The sequence below is a fragment of the Equus przewalskii genome, chromosome 18 (assembly GCF_037783145.1).
Source record: "Equus przewalskii isolate Varuska chromosome 18, EquPr2, whole genome shotgun sequence".
In the NCBI taxonomy this organism is placed as follows: domain Eukaryota; kingdom Metazoa; phylum Chordata; class Mammalia; order Perissodactyla; family Equidae; genus Equus; species Equus przewalskii.
In genome coordinates, this window is record NC_091848.1 from 8,579,269 (window position 1) to 8,597,590 (window position 18,322).

Genomic DNA, 18,322 nt, shown 5'->3' on the forward strand with positions numbered 1-18,322 from the left:
CCTCACTAAGAGAGCTATGCCTCTGACCTTTGCCTTATTTTTAATATCTAAGATCTCTCCAGGAGGAGCTTAGGTCTTATTACCATAACCTGCAGGGGGTGTGGAAGCATGTTTTCCATGTGAGCCTGCACAAATGAATATCCACCTCCTTCTTTTGAATATTCATTCTCCATCCAAAATAAAAGTTCCTGCTACTTTACTTTGTGAGACAACTACTTCTGGTGCAGAGTCTGATTTAACTCACCAGGAGGGAACTCATTTTGGTTTTGCTAACAGGTGCTTCTCCTGGAGAAGAGAAGTGTTGGTGACTATATTAGGCATCCCTACCCCTGACATCTGCACCAGAGAGTTGAGCCCTTAAAACATCTGGCTTAGAAACCCAACAGGGCTGATGGCCAAGGGTCCCAAAGTCCTATAGGAAACTGAGATTTCCCCTTTAAAGGGCTCATATGCATATGTGGTTGAAAAGCGCATTGTCCCCACCCTTCTCTGGCAAGGGCAGGAGTCACAAAAGAATGGCGGCATTCTCCTGCTCCCTAGCTAAAGTCTGAAAGTATAGGTGGCTGCAGTAATCTTGCTCCACTTGGCTGGGGCTGGAGAGTACAAGCAGTAGAGCACTCCCAGCCTAAAGCAGAGGCAACACTGCCCTGCCCCCAGGCTGAAGCTGAGGAGGGAGCAGTTGCAACATTCTCTGACTCTCAGCCTAAAACTAAGGCAAGAGCACAGACAACATTCTTCTGCTACATTGCTGAATCCTGCAGGTTCACCCCTTCAAGTCATCCCCCAGCTTCTGAAGCCAGAGTGTAAGTCCTGCCCCCTATACTCTCCAGCTCCCTAGCTAAAGGTGACAGGTACACACAATCAATTTGAGACACCACTTGATGGTCCAGGCCTGGCGAGGGGTGCTGGCATTCTTGTGATTCAGGGAACTGTAACAATCAGAAAGACAATTCACGGCAGGCCACCACCCCCTGGGCACTGCAATGACAGAGGATTGAAATGTAACCAGTTTCCTGGGCAAAAGACATATTTACTTAGCCTGGAGCTTCACCCTGAGGGACAGGTTTAAGATTTCTCACACATCTAGAGGCTAAGGAGGCACTCCTAGGGAGACACCATTCTTGCACATCCCCTTGGCCTCACAATTGCTCACTGGATACAAAATTAAAATGTCAAAAGTTACAGACAAAGAGAGAACCTTAAAAGCAGCAAGAGAAAAATGTAGTCCTCTACAAAGGAACCCCCATAAGGCTATCAGCTGATTTTTCAGCAGAAACTTTACAGGCCAGAAGGGAGTAGCACAGTATATTCAAAGCCTTGAAAGAAGAAAACTCTGACAACTAAGAACAGTTTACCCAGTAAAGTTATCATTCAGAATTGAAGGAGAGATAAAGAGTTTCTCAGAAAAACAAAAACTAAAGGAGTTCACCACTACAAAACCAGTCTCACAAGAAATGTTAAAGGGACTTCTTTAAGCAAAAAACAGAACACCATAACTAGAACTGAGAAAATACATGACAGAAAAAACCTCACTAGTAAAGGCAACTATAGTAAAGGTAGTGGATCACCCACTTATCAAGCTGGAATGAAGGTTAAAAGAGAAAAGTAGTAAAATCAACTGCAATTACAATAAGAAATTAAGGGATACACAAAATAAAAGGATGTAAAATATGATGTCAAAAATATAAACTGAGAGGGGCCTACAATGCATAACTTTTAGAATGCATTGAAACTTAAGTTACTTTCAATGTAAAATAGACTACTATATTGATTGTTATATATGAACCTCATGGTAAACACAAACAAAAACTTATAATAGACATACAAAAAATAAAGAGAAAAGAAGCCAAAAATAATACCAAAGAAAATCATCAAACCACAAGGGAAGAGAGCAAGAGAAGAAGAAAGGAACCAAGAAGAGCTACAAAAACATTCAGATAGCAATTAATAAAATGGCAACAAAAACAACCTTTTAATAATTAAATGTACATGGACTAAATTCTCCAATAAAAAGACATAGGGTGGTTGAATGGATTAAAAAAAATGACCCATCTATATACTGCCTACAAGAGACTCACTTCAAATCTAAAGATACACATAGACTGAAAGTGAAGGGATAAAAAGAGATATTGCAGGGGACTGGCCCAGTGATGTAGTGCTAAGTTTGCACACTCCTCTTCGGCAGCCCAAGGTTCGTGGGTTCAGATCCCAGGTGTGGACCTACACACCACTCACCAAGCTATGCTGTAGCGGCACCCCACATACAAACTAGAAGAAGATTGGAACAGATGTTAGCTCAGCAACAATTTTCCTCAACCAAAAAGAAGAGGATTGGCAGCAGATGTTAGCCCAAAGCCAATCTTCCTCAACAAAAAAAAATAACAAATAAAGGAAGGAAAAAGATATTCCATGCAAATGAAAATGAAAAAAAGCTGAAGTAACAATGCTCATATCAGAAAAATATGCTTTAAAACAAAGAGTGTAACAAAGGACAAAGAAGGGCATTTTACAATGATAAAGGATCAATCCAACAAGAGGATGCAACAGTCATAAATATTTATTCACCCAACATAGGAACTCCTAAATATATAAAGCAAATATTAACAGACATAAAGGGAGAAATTGACATACAGTAATAGTATGGAAATTTAATACCCCACTTACATTAAAGGTTAGATCATTCAGACAGAAAATTAACAAGGAAACATTGACCTTAAATGACACACAAGACCAGATGGACTTGATAGATATATACAGAACATTCCATCCAAAAAAATGCAGAATATATATTCGTTTCAAGTGCACATGGACATGGAACTTTCTCAAATATAGATCACATGTTAGGCCATGAAACAAGTCTCAATAAATTTAAGAATATTGAAGTCATATCAAGCATCTTTTCCAACTGCAACTGTATGAATTTAGAAATCAATTGCAAGAAGAACTGAAAAAAACACAAATATGTGGAGACCAAACAATATGCTACTAAACAAAGAGTCAATTAAGAAATCAAAGAGAAAATAAAAAAAATCTTAAGAGAAATGAAAATGGAGACACAACTTTTCCAAATCTATGGGATACAACAAAAGCAGTTCTAAGAAGGATCTTCATAGAGCACCTCAAGAAACAAGAAAAATCTCAAATAAACAAACTAGCTTTACCCCTCAAAGAACTAGAAAAAGGAGAACAAACAAAGACCAAAGTCAGTACAAAAAAGGAAATAATAAAGATCAAGTGGAAATAAATGACATAGAAACTAAAAAAAAAAAAAAAAAACAAGAAAAAACAGAAAAGATCAATGAAAGTAAGAGCTGGTTCTTTTAAAAGATAAGATTGATAAAGCTTTAACCAGACTCATCAAGAAAAGAGAGAGAAACCAAATACAGAAAATCAGAAATAAAAGAGAAGTTATGACTTATACCACAGAAACAAAAAATCATAAGAGACTACTACAAATGATTATATGCCAACAAACTGGACAATCCCGAAGAAATGGAGAAATTTCTAGAGACACACGATCTTCCAAGACTGAACTATGAAGAAATAGAAAACCTGAATAGATTGGTTATTAGTAGATTGATTACTAGTAATTAAATTGAATCAGTAATTAAAAAACTCCCAATGAACAAAAGTCCAGGACAAGACAACTTCACAAGTGAATTCCTCTGAAGATTGTTGATACATATTTCCCTATTCCTTTCAAACTATTCCAAAAATTGAAGAGAAAGGAAAGCTTCTAAATTCATCTTACAAGGCCGGCATTACTCTGATACCAAAACCAGATAAAGACACCACAAAAAAGAAAGTTACAGACCAATATCCCTGAGGTACATAGATGCAAAAATACTCAACAAAATATAATCAAGCTGAATCCAACAATATATTAAAAGGATCATACAACATGATCAAGTGGAATTTATCCCAGGGATGAAAGAATGGATCAACATCTGCAAATCAATCAATGTGATATATCACATTAACAAAACAAAGGATAAAAATCATATGATCATCACACTAGATGCAGAAAAAGCATTTGGCAAAATTCAACATCTAGTTATGATAAAAACTCTCAACAAGCAGGTATAGTGGGAATGTACCTCAACATAATAAAGGTCATATATGAAAACCCCACAGCTAACATCATACCCAATGGTGAAGCTTTGCTTCTAAAAGCTTTCCCTCTAAGATCAGGAATGAGACAAGGATGCCCACCCTTGCTACTTTTATTCTACATAGTATTGGAAGTCTTAGCTACAGTTATTAGGCAAGAAAAAGAAATAAAAGGCATCCAAACTTGGAAGGAAGAAGAAAAAATGTCATTATTTGAAGATGACATGAAGCTTTACATAGAAAACTCTAAAGACTCTACCAAAAAACTATTAGAACTATTAAGTGAATTCAGTAAAGTTGCAGGAAACAAATACACAGAAATTTGTTGCATTTCTATACATTAATAACAAGCTATCAGAAAGAGAAATTAAGAAAATGATCCCATTTACAATTGCACCAAAAAGAATAAAACACCTAGGAATAAATTTAACCAAGGAGGTAAAAGACTTGTACTATGAAAACTATAAATTATTGATAAAAGAAACTGAACATGACACAAATAAATAGAAATAAATGATCTGTACTGTGATCATGGATGGGAAAAATTAATATTGTCAAAATGGCCATACTACCTAAAACAATCTACAGATGCAATGCAATATTTATAAAAATACTAATGGCATTTTTCATAGAACTAGGACAAAATTTGTTTGGAACGAAAAAAGACCTTGAACAGAGAAAGCAATCTTGAGAAAGAACAAAGTTGGGGACATCATGCTCCCTGATTTCAAACTAAACTGCAAAGCCATATTAATCGAAACAGCGTGCTACTGGCACAAAAACAGACATGAAGATCATGGAACAGAGTGGAGAACCCAGAAATAAACCCATGTATATATGGTCATTTAATCTATGACAAAGGAGGCAAGAATATACAATGTAGAAAAGTCTTTTCAATAAATGGTGTTGGGAAAATTGGACAGCTGCATGCAAAGAATGAAACTGCAGCACTATCTCACACCATATACAAAAATGAATTCAAAATGGATTAAAGACTTGAATGTAAGACCTGAAACTATATAACTCTTAGGAGAAAACACAAGAAGTACACTCTTTGACATCACTCTTAGTGATATATTTTTGTCCATGTCTTCTCAGTGAAGGGCAACAAAAGAAAAAATAAACAAATAGGGTTACATCAAACTAAAATCTCTGCATGTAAAAAGAAACCATCAACAAAATAAAAAGACAATCTACTGAATGGGTAAAGATATTTGCAAATCATATATTTGATAAGGTGTTAATATCCAAAATAAAGAATTTATACAACTTAGTATCAAGAAAAAAAAGACAACCCAAATGAAAAATGGGCAGAGGACTTAAGTACACATTTTTCCAAAGAAGACATACAGACTGTCAACAGGCAAGTGAAAAGACGCTCAACATGACTAATCATCAGGGAAATGCAAATCAAAACCACCATGACATATCACCTCATACTCATAAGAATGGCCATTATCAAAAAGGCAAAAATAACAAGCTTTAGCAAGGATATAGAGGAAAGGGAACCCTTGTGCACTGTTGGTAGAAATGCAAATTGGTGCCACCACTATGGAAAACAATATGGAGGTCTTCAAAAAATTAAAAATAGTACTGCTTTATGATCTAACAATTCCACTTCTGTGTATATATTCAAGGGAAATGAAAATACTACTTTCAAAACATATATGCACCCCTATGTTTACTGCAGCATTATTTACAGTAACCAAGATATAGAAGTGACCTAAGTGTCTATCGGTAGATGAATGGACGAGAAGATGTGGTGCGTATATACAATGGAATATTATTCAGCCACAAAAAAGAATGAAATCTTTCCATTTGTGACAACACAAATGGACCTAGATGGTATTATGCTAAGTTAAATAAGTCAGAGAAAGACAAATACCATATGAATTCACCTATGTGTAGAATCTAAAAACCAAAACAAATGAACAAATAAAACAAAACAGAACCAGACTCATAGATACAGAAAGCAAACTGGTGGTTACCAGTGTGTAGGGGGTGGCTGGGGTGTGGGAAAAATAGGTGAAGGGGGTTAAGAGGTATAACTTCTAGTTATAAAATGAATAAGGCATGAGGATGTTGTATACAGGATAGCAAATATAGTCAATAATATTATAGTAACTTTGTGTAGTGACAAGATGGTAACTAGATTTATCATGGTTATTGTTTTGTAATGTATATAAATATCAAGTCACTCTGATGTACACCTGAAACTTACATAATATTGTATGTCAAATGCACTTCATTAAAAAAACAAAAACAAAATATTTTACTGTGGAGACCTATAATTTTACATATGTTTTAGCAGATTTTTGTACTCATATATGAAATATGTAAATCTTTATGATAGACACAAAATTACATTTTATGCATTTGGCTTAAACTAAGTTAGAGGGCAAAGGTACTTTGAAGACTTCTAAACCTCCTAAACCTTGCTCTTGGAGTTTGTATTATCATTTTTATTTTTTCCCCAAAGAAAATAACAACAACAAAAACAGCAATTTAAGGCAGTTGAAAAATAGGGGAGTTTCATCAAAATTTAAATTCTATAATTCATGAATTGAATGACTAGCCTGTAAACTATTATACTAAACGCCTTGCTGCGAAGTCACTTTAAGTATGCCTTCGCATTTTACTGCCAACGTGTAAACTACTTTATCCTAGAGTGGTAAGTTATTAATACAAATGAAATTATAGCATTAAAGGAGAATATTATTGTGAAAAGCAAGAGTGCAGGAATGGGTTAGTTTGCTTTAGATTCTCATGGTACCCTTTAAGAGTTATCGGAATGCCTACCATCAACTCCAGTGAACTTGTACTATTATTATTAATATAATTATTTCTCAGACCAAAATGTTGGTCAGTAGGGGATTACTAGAATATAATTTTTCTGTTTGGAGAATTTGCAGTTTGAGGTTCAGAAAGAAATTTTCAGGAGTAATTCAAACACATTTTGAGGTAGACTTTTATAACGTAAGATCTGTTGAAAGCAGTAGAAAGACAAGTAAAAACAGCCCCAAAGACTGACTGTACTGTTCTTCCTACAAAAATGTTAACAAACAATATGTACTTCTCTTCTTTCTTGAGACAACATTGTAAGAGTCCCTAATAAATCTGTGATTTTTTGAAGATGGAGAGTAGAAACCACTTACATCTTATTTTCCTTCCCCTTGTATGTATCTCCTTACTTCTTCCCAACACTTTTCTTCGTTTGGTTGAAGATATGTAGAAATCCATCAGCTGCATGTGTGATTTCCACACTTATTGAATCTTGGAGATAAACAGCAAATACGTCATCCAAACACATTTGGCACCCGGACTGGATATTTTCTTGCATGTATTTCATTAGCTGCTGTTTCATAAATGGCAGAGGTAAGAGCATAATATGGAATGAGATTCTCCGAGTTCAAACTCTGATTCTTCTGCTCTTGGGTAAAAAGGCGAAATTACAGTAACCTAACCTTTAGGAAGGTTGAAAAGAACAAATGATGCCATCCTGTAAAGCCCTTAGCACAGAGCCCAATGCTATTTAATGTTGTTGTTTTGTTTATGTTATTGCCTAAGAAAGTCTAATAAAATTTAGCCCCTTAAAACAGCCATTTATATTGTTCATGATTTTGTGCATTAGGAATTTGGGAGGGTCTCAGGTGGGTGGGATGACTTCATTCCATGTGGCATCAGCTGGGGCAGCTGGGGCCAGAAGATCCCTGAAGTTTCCTTCTTCACTCACATGTCTGGCACCTTGGTGCTGTTTGACATCCTTTCTCCCTCTTTCCAGGTGGCATTTCATCCTTTGGACTTTCTATGGAGCTTTTTCTCATAGGCTGGTGGTCTCAAAATAGTCTCATTTCTAACGTGGTTGTTGGATTCCAAGAACCAGAAAGTAGAAAATGTCAGGCCAGTTTCAGGGCTAAGACTGCACCTAACACAGCAATCCCAGGGTTCAACCAGATTCTGTGGGATTGAGAAACGGACTCTTCTTCTTGATGAGGAAGTGGCAAGGTCACACTTCAGAGGAGCATAGGGAAGGAGAATTTTTGTTACCACTGTCTTTGGAAAATACAATCTTCCATAGTTATTACGCTTACTATTATTACTACTTCAGTGAATTTTTCCACACTATGTATCCCAAATGAGATAATTTCATTTTGCCCAAGTTGTGTTATTCTTTGTTTATTCTTTAAATCATGTTTTCTTTTGAAGAAGAAGATTAGCCCTGAGCTAGCATCCATGCCCATCTTCCTCTATTTTATATGTGGGACACCTGCCACAGCATGGCTTGATAAGAGGTGCATAGGTCCACGTCTGAGATCTGAATGTGCGCAACCAAAGCAGAGCGCGAAAACTCAACCACTATACCACTGGTCAGCCCCTCAATCATCTGTTAAATAAATATTTAGTGAATACCTATCTTGTGTGGGACACTTCTCAAGGATCTTCTACTACAGAAGTAAACATTGCAGAGAAGCTCTCTGTTCATATGTTATCATAAAATAATTCCTCAGGATACTACAGAAAATGACTAACATCACAGATGGGGGAAATGGAGAGCCAATATTTAATGGAGATCATGGCACTCATTTTTGAAGAGATGACATTTGAACTAAGATAGAATTGGTAAGAAGCCATGTAAAAATCTTGGGGATGAATATTCCAGGCAGAAGGAATGGTGAGTTCCTAAAAGTTCTGATGAAATCCTAAAGCTTTGGTGAAGTCCTAAAGCTTTGAAGAAATCACCCATTACAGAAACTTATATCTCAAAGGTGTCATTAAAGCTGTGACAAGTGTTAGGAAGAGATTTAGAGCTGTCTCAATAACTCTTCTCTTTATGCAGTTGTTCCCAATTGGGAGACTCCCCTCTGACACTTATGGGAGAGAGAAGTACATAAATATAAGACATACATTTCTACCATTAATTCAGATATAGAAGAGATAACATCAGCATATTTATTTGGTCCAAAGAGCTCCACCTAAACACCAGATTAGCTTCCTTTTCCCTCTGTAAACACTGCCCTAACTCTATTAACTAAATCCAGCAAATTTTCCTCCCACGTGTCTGTGTAGGATAGTGGCTTGCACATCTTTTCCAATAGAGTAGTAAAGTTCAATTCCCTCCTTCCCCAAAGGCCTTCAATTTCCTCTGAGGATGGTGAGAACTAGACTCTGCTTTCAATTTTCTTTCACCTCAAAGCAAATGTTGTTGGGGGAGAGAGGGATAAGGATTGGGGGCAGAGGGCCTTCATGCGGAGAGTGGATCCATGCCATGGCTTCACTTTTACTTTGTATTTCAAGTGCCATGGCAATATCTCATGGCTCTTCCAAATGAACTTCTAATGTTTTCAGCCTATGTAAAACTTTTACCATGTCTGATACCATCTATTTCAACTTTCAAAGCCTCTTGCCTCAACAGCCACAGTCAGTTTTCTTTCTGGGAGGGCTTGTGGGATTTGAACCCTTTGTCTATCTCAGGCTTGGCTTGTACAGTGGCAAAATTCTTTGAGGAGTCTACTTTAATTGGGGACTCCTACTGCTTTTTGACATGATTTCAATGTAAAGACTAAGGGAATTTTCCAGGGAGGTAAGGTTGATGGTAAATATTTACATAGATCTTTTTGAGTCACTTTCTCCAGTAGGTTACCCACATCAGAAGTAGAAAACCAATCTGGGAAATAAGAGTTCAGTGAAAGTCTGAAAGCATATATATGTATTCCCTACTTTGCGTGATACCTTAGGATCACAAAACTGACGGTGTAAACTGAAACTGTGCTAAGCATACTTAATATTCAAAGTGAAAAATTGCTTTGCTCCTTTACCCTTTAAAATTTTGATCAAAACACTAAAATCTCTCTTATTCTTGGTTATAAACGTTTAGGGAGAGGAAAACAGTAAAACGAATACTTATTTAGTATAATATAATTTAAACTTTAGAAACATTGAGAATTAAAATGTTTTATTTCTTTGTAAAAAACTTGTCAAGTAGTTGAACACCACCTGCCTTCTCATCTTATCACAATAAGATGTTACTGCAATATGAAGTAAGCACTTTCTCTCAAGAAATTTCCTACTTCTAAGTTTGGATGAGCTTCCAACATTTGTCGTTTGTCCTTTCAATGTTATGAAATATTTCCAAGAGTTACTTTAATGTGAAATTAGTTGCTCGTCTTGTTTTCTCCAGGACATCTACATCCTTTTAAACACACGCAATCACTTTTTTCATCTATGTGGGTAAGTTTGCCCTCACTAAGTTCCTCTGGCTGCATATCGGGTATCTCAGACAGAAGCTTTTTCAACATTTCCACAGGCCTTTATCTTCTAAACACATTCAATTTTGTATTCAACATTTTAACTGTTCATTTCTTTGTTGGACTTTCATCTTTGTTGGCCAATTTCCTCTTTTGATTATCCATTTTTGAAATGTGATGTGGGTTTACTACTGGTTGGCCAGAAGGCAGCAGAACTGCACACTTTGCTGTCTGTGTCTGAACTGTGTAAAGTATGTACTTTCATCAATCACTAGTACTTTTGAAAGAAGTGACATGATTGGTCAATGACGATGATAGGCATGTGTTATTTACATAGTGATTATGGAATGAAAACTTAGTCACAAAATTTCTATTTTATGAAATTATCCACAGTTAATACTCTGTGGTAATATATGTCACATTTTCTTTACACTGACAGACACTTAGGTTGTTTCTGTGTCTTGGGTATTGTAAATAATTCTGTAAACATGGAGTAATTGAATTATTGTAAATAATTCAAACAAACATGGAGGTGTAATAGCTCTTCAAGATAGTGATTTCATTTCCTTAGGATATATACCAAGAAGTGGAATTTCTGGATCATATGGTAGTCTTATTTTTAGTTTTTTGAGGAACTTCCATACTGTTTTCTATAGTAATTCTCTTGTAACTCTTCTTGCGGGAAAAGAAATCCCACTTCTGATTGTGTATACTCTATCTTGACTGTTATTATGGACTTAAGAAGTTCTGGGGAGGCTAGATGATACTTTCAGCCTGCCAACCTTTCCTTTGTCCTTACAACGGGGTGAAGTTTTACATCATTGCACTGGAGCATTCTTCACATCTGCTGAGAGAGTGGTGAGATTCTTTAGAATATGTGTTCTCCACCTTGATCCTTGATAAACTGGAGAACCTCTGTAAAATTATTTAACTCTCCAGGGAGACTCAGAAATAATTTCTGATATCAGGAATTTGCAAAATAAAGTTAATGCAGGGTGCCATTTATTTTGGAATAATTCCTCCTTTGAAGAACACCAGGTGATATATAATGTAAAGCCTCTGTATGCTTTCCATGTAGTGGTTTGTAAACCTATACAAATTTATTTATTTGCTAATTAGAAACAAGTTCATAGAATATTAAAGTCTTTTGTAAAACCATTTGGATAATGACATTTTAATAATTTTAAAACAATTGATTAAATTTATAAGATTGTTTCTTTTATAGTTTTATTTTGTCATTGCCACTAATTATAATGCTTCTAACCTGGATCAATTAAAAATCGACACTTATCTATAATATACTTTATTGCAAATAATATTTAAAATAGGAAAATTATTGTATATTAGATAAAAATTACAATTAATTAAGGTTTGTTTTTTTGTATTTTGACAATTGTGTATTTTGAATGGAGGAAAGTGTAATGACAACTCTGTTGCTGTACATTTAATTACTTAGCACAGATTTACTCCATACATTTGGTCATGATCTAATGAGGGCAAATAAAAGCAGCTTATTATTTTAAAAAAGATACCAAGCATATTGTCAAAGCACGTCCATTGGGATTAATGTTTTTGAAAGAAAATTATTTTCAAATAATATTTTCTTCAGTGAAACAAGTAAAATAATTTTCTTATATTTTGTTTTATGAGGCATGATTTTGTTTATAACTGAGCATTTTGAAAAAAATCTGTGATTCCAACTTTGATATATTTTTTTCCAAATAAATTACTTTCAGATATATGAAAGACTTTAAAGATGTCTCTGAATAATGATGGTAACAGTAGAAATTAAATAAACTGGATAGCTTGAATTTGTTTTATTGCTAACATATTTTAGGACCCAATAGCATTGCAATGTTATTCTAATTTTTCTACAAAAGCGAAGTTAAACAACAGTTTATTGTGGCAATACTTCATACTGGCCTACTTCTGTAAAGTCTCTAAGCTCTAGGGTGAAGAGAAGAACATTCATGTTTTAAAATTCAATACAAAAGCAGTTTCTATCCCATAGCTGTCATAGCATAAATTGTCAAATAGAAGCTATTAGATATGTCTAAACACATTGCTGCCCAGCAAGTTATAAAGACATTTTTTTGTGATGTGCTTTACCTATGGTGAAATTATTAGATTTTTATTGAATATTTGATAGATACAATATAAATTATTAAACATTTTTAGTTTCCAATAACAAGGTTCTTGAGGTATGTAATGCAAGCTCAATGCTGTTTCATCCAACATACTAAGTCTTTTAAGAATGAAATATAGTAGAGTGATGTCACATCATGGCTGAGTGAGCTCTTCCCTTTGACTCTCTCCTCTAAAATACAATCAAAAGCACATTCATACACCAACAGAGGACATACACACAAAACAAAAGCTGTCTGAGAAACCCATGCAGCCATATGTTTGAAGGTGGTGATGGAGCTGGATCTTCTGGGGGAAGTGGAAGCTGATTGGCAGGAGCTCCTCAGTGAGAGAGGGGCCAAGGCTGGGGGAGGTGAGCAGCTGAGGAGAGCAGCCTTATCCCCACCCAGTGCTCCAGCTCCATGATCGCCCAGAGTGTGGTGCAGAGACAGAGGGGCTGGCTAGGGGAGATGAATAACTGAGGAAAATGGCTGCCATTCCAGCCCCATGATAGCTAGGAGCATGGTGCAGAGAGAGAGGGCTGGCTGGGCAAGATGCACAGCTGAGGAGAAGTGCCCCATCCCTTCCCAGTACTCCAGCCCCACGATTGCCCAGAGCACAGTGCAGAGAGAGAAGTGGCAGCTGATGGAGCCCCATGAGCACCCAGAGCACAAGTGGAGAGAAAGACAGCTATTAGGGGAGGAACACAGGTGTAAGAAAGTACCATTTTCCCCTCCTGGCAGTTCAGTCCTGTGATCAGCCAGAGCTCCACACAAAGAAAGAAGCAGAGGCTGGGGAAAACACAGATGAAGGAGACTACTCCTTCCCCTGCCCAGTGCTCCAGATCTGCCATGGCCCAGAGCATCACACAGTGAGAAAAGCAGTCAGTGGCCAGAGCTGGGGAGCCCCTGATTGTGCTGGGACCAGAATACACAGTGTCAGATCCCCACCCAGTGGAGACATGTGGCATCAGTGAATATATAATAACACCAGATGAAGGCAAAAATCCACACCATCAAGCAGTAGGAGAAAGTATTTAAATCTCCACACCAGAAGGAAAATGACAAGTACTCAGAAAATAACCCTGAAGACACAGAAATCCATAACTTAAATGACAAAGAATTCAAAATAGCTATCTAAAAAATGTTACAAGAAAATACAGAAAGACAAATTAGTGAACTCAAGAGATCCTTCACAAAAGAGATTGAAACTATAAAGAAGAATCAATAAGATTGATTCTTTGTGGGAGATGAGAAACACAATGGACGAAATAAAGAAAAATATGGACTCCCTAAACAAGAAAACTGATAATATGGAAGACTGAAATCACAATTTTCTTAGAAGATAATACTACAGAAATGCTTCAGGGGGAGTGGAAGAGAGAACTAAGACTACAAAAAAGTGAAGAAACTCTCAGAGAAATATCTGACTCAATTAGAAAATGCAGTGTAAGGATTACAGGTATTCAAGAGGGGGAAGAGAAGACGAATGGAACAGAAAGCTTGTTCGAAGAAATAATAACAGAGAATTTCCCAAACCTGGGGAAGGGGATGGAAATCCACATGAAAGAGGCTACCAGAACTCCCAACTATCTTAATGTAAAAAGATCTACTGCAAGGCATACAGCAGTAAAGCTGGCAAAAGTCAATGACAAAGAAAAAATACTAAGGGCAGCAAGGCAGAAGAAAATACCTTACAAATGAATCTTCATCAGGCTTTCAGGGGATTTCTCAGCAGAAACCTTACAGGCTAGGAGAGAGGGGAATGATATATTCAAAATCCTGAAAGACAAAATCTTTTAGCCAAGAATACTCTATCCAGCAGAAATCTCCTTCAGGTATGACAGAGAAATAAAAACTTTCCCAGATAAACAAAAGCTAAGGGAGTTCATCACCACAAGACCTGCCCTACAAGAAGTCCCCCAGAAGGCCCTAATACCTTAAAAAAAATAAATAAATAAACAGGAAAGGGGCTAAAAGGCCCTGAGCAAGGAGATGAATAGGTAGGCAATAATGAGAAAATGGCAACTTTCTATCAGATTAGGTTGGTAAACACTTAATTTTTACATCAAGGATAAAGAAAAGGAAAACACAAACATAAAAATTATATCATCATTTTAACCACAAGCTCACAACACAAGAGAAAATAAGATATGACACAAATAACTTAAAAGGGAAAGAGGAAAAGGACTGAATCAATATAGTCTAAGGAAATAAGAGGCAATCAGAAAATGGACTATCTCATCCATGAGAGTGTTTATACAAACCTAATGGTAACCACTAAACAAATAATTAGAACAGAAACATATACAATAAACAAGGAGAAAATGAAGAAAGTCAACATAGAAAACTACCTATCAAATCAGTAGTCCAAAATACACCAGACAAGAAACAAAGGAAATGCAGGAAAAAATGTGGTAAGGTGGCAGTATTAAGCCCTCATATATCAATAATCACTCTAAATGCAAATGGAGTGAATTCTCCAATCAAAAGACAGAGTGGACTGATGGATTAAAGAACAAGACTCAACAATATGCTGCCTCCAGGAAACACATCTCAGCTCTAAAGACAAACAGGCTCAGAATGAAGGTATGGAAGATGATACTCCAAACTAATGGCAAACAAAAGAAAGCAGATGTTGCCAAACTTGTATCAGACAACTAGACTTCAAGATAAAATAGGTAAAGAGAAACATAGAGGGGCAGTTTATAATGATAAAAGGGACTCTCCAGCAAGAAGACATAATGCTTACAAACATGTATGCACCCAACACAGGAGCAGCAAAGTACATAAAGCAACTATCAACAAATATAAAAGGAAGTATCAACAAAAATATAACAATAGAAGGGGACCTCAACACCCCAATTACACCAATGGATAGACCATCCAGACAAAAAGTAAATAAGGAGGTAGTGGAAATAAATGAAAAACTAGAACAGATGAACTTAATAGATAAATATAGAGCACTCCATCCAAAAACAGCAGAATATACATTCTTCTCAAGTTCACATGGAACATTCTCAAGGATAGACCATATATTGGGAAACAAGGCAAATATCAACAAATTTAAGAAGATTTAAATCATATCTAGTATCTTTTCTGATCATAATGCTATGAAACTAGAAATAAATTACCAGAAAAAATCTGGGAAAGGAACAAAAATATAGAGACTAAACAACATTCTACTGAACAACCAATGAGTCATTGAAGAAGTAAAGGGAGAAATCAAAAATATTTGGAAACAAATGAGAAAGAAAACACACCATACCGACTCATATGGGATGCAGAAAAAGCAATCTTAAGAGGGCAATTTATAGCAATACAGGCCCACATTACCAAATAAGAAAAAGCTCAAATAAACAATCTTAAACTATGCCTAATAGAATTATAAAAAGAAGAACAAACAACACCCAACAGAAGGATGGAAATAATAATAATTAGAGCAGAAATAAATGAAATTGCAACAAAAAAGACTGTAGAAAGGATCAATGAAACCAGGAGTTGGTTCTTTGAGATGATAAAATTGTCAAACCCTTAGCTAGACTCACTAAAAGAAAAGAGAGAAGCCTCAAATAAATAAAATTAGAAATGACAGAGTATAAATTACAACAAATACCACAGAAATACAAAAGATTATAAGAGATCATTATGAAAAACTATGTGCCAACAAACTGGACAACCTAGAAGAAATGGGTAAATTCTTAGACTCTTGCAACCTCCAAAAACTGAATGAAGAAGAAATAGAGAATCTGAATAGACCAATCACAAGTAAAGACATTGAAACAGTAATCAAAAACCTCCCAAAAAATAAAAGTCTGGGACCAGATGGCTTCTCTGGAGAATTCTTCCAAATAGTCAAAGAAGATTTATTACCTATTCTCAAATTTTCAAAAAAATTGAGGAAGATAGAAATATTCCTAACACATTCTATGAAGCCAACATCACCCTGATACCTAATCCAGCAAACGACACCACAAAGCAGGAAAATTACAGGCAAATATCACTGATGAGCAATGATGCAAAAATACTCAACAAAATATTGGCAAACCGAACACAGCAATACATTAAAAAGATCATACAACATGATCAAGTGGGATTCATGCCAAGGAGATAGGGATGGTTCAACATCTGCAAAACAGTCAATGTTATATACCACATTAACAAAATGAGGAACAACAACCACATAATAATCTCCATAGATACAGGGGAAGCATTTTACAAGATCCAATATCCATTCATGATAAAAACTCTCAATAAAATGAGTATAGAAGGAAAGTACCTCAACATGATAAAGGCCATATATGAAAAACCCACAGCCAACATCATACTCAATGTGCAAAAACTGAAAACCATCCCTCTGGGAACAGGAACAAGACAGCGGTGCCCACTCTCACCACTCTTATTCTACATAATACTAGAGGTTTTGGCCAGAGCAATTAAGCAAGAAAAAGAAATAAAAGGAATCCAGATAGGCACTGAAGAAGTGAAACTCTCGCTGTTTTCAGATGACATGATTTTATATATAGAAAACCCTAAAGAGTCTCTTGGAAAACTATTAGAATAATAACTACAGCAAAGTTGCAGGGTACAAAGTCAACATAAAAAAATCAATAGCATTTCTACACTCTAATAATGAATTAACAGAACAGGAACTCAAGAATACAATCCCATTTACAATTGCAACAAAAAGAACAAAGTATCTAGGAATAAATTTAACCAAGGAGGAGAAAAACCTATACAAAGAAAACTATAAGACACTACTGAAAGAAATCAATAATGACATAAAGAAATGGAAAGATATTCCATGCACATGGATTAGAGGAATAAACGTAGTTGAACTGTCCATACTATCTAAAGCAATGTACAGATTCAACGCAATCTCAATCAGAACCCCAATGAAATTCTTCACTGAAATAGAACAAAGAATCTTAAAATTCACCTGGGGTAACAAGTGAACCCAAATAGCCAAAGCAATCCTGAGAAACAAGAACAAAGCTGGTGGCATCACAATCCCTGACTTCAAAATATATTACAAAACTATAGTAATCAAAACAGCATGATATCAGTACAAGAACAGGCATACAGAGCAATGGAACATAACTGAAAGCCCAGAAATAAAGCCATGCACCTATGGACAGATAATCTTCTACAAAGGATCCAAGAATATACAATAGGGAAAGGAAACCTTCTTCCATAAATGATGTTGGGAAACCTGGACAGCCACAGGCAAAAGAATGAAAGTAGACCATTGTTTATCCCCATACACAAAAATAGACTCAAAATGGACAGAAGACTTGAAGGTAAGACCTGCAACCATAAAACGTCTGGAAGAAAATATGGGCAGTACACTCTTTGACATCAGACTTAGGATCTTTTCAAATACCATGTCTATTCATACAAGGGAAACGAAAGAAAAAATAAATGAATTGGATTTCATCAGACTTAAGAGCTTCTGGAAGGCAAAGGAAACCAAGATCAAAATGAAAAACACAACTCACCAAGTGGGAAAAAATATTTGAAAATCATATATCCAATAAGGGGTTAATTTCCATAATACGTAAAGAACACACACAAATGAACTCCAAAAATCAAACGACGCATTCAAAAAGTGTTCAGAGGATATGAACAGACATTTTTCCAAAGAAGATGTACAGATGGGCAATAGGCACATGAAAAGATGCTCAACATCACTAATCAACAGGGAAATGCAAATCAAAACTGCACTTAGATATCATTGTCTACCCGTTAGAATGGCTATAATCACCAAGACAAAAAACAACAAATGTTGGAGAGGTCGCGGAGAAAAGGGAACCCTCATCCACTCCTGATGGGAATGCAAACTGT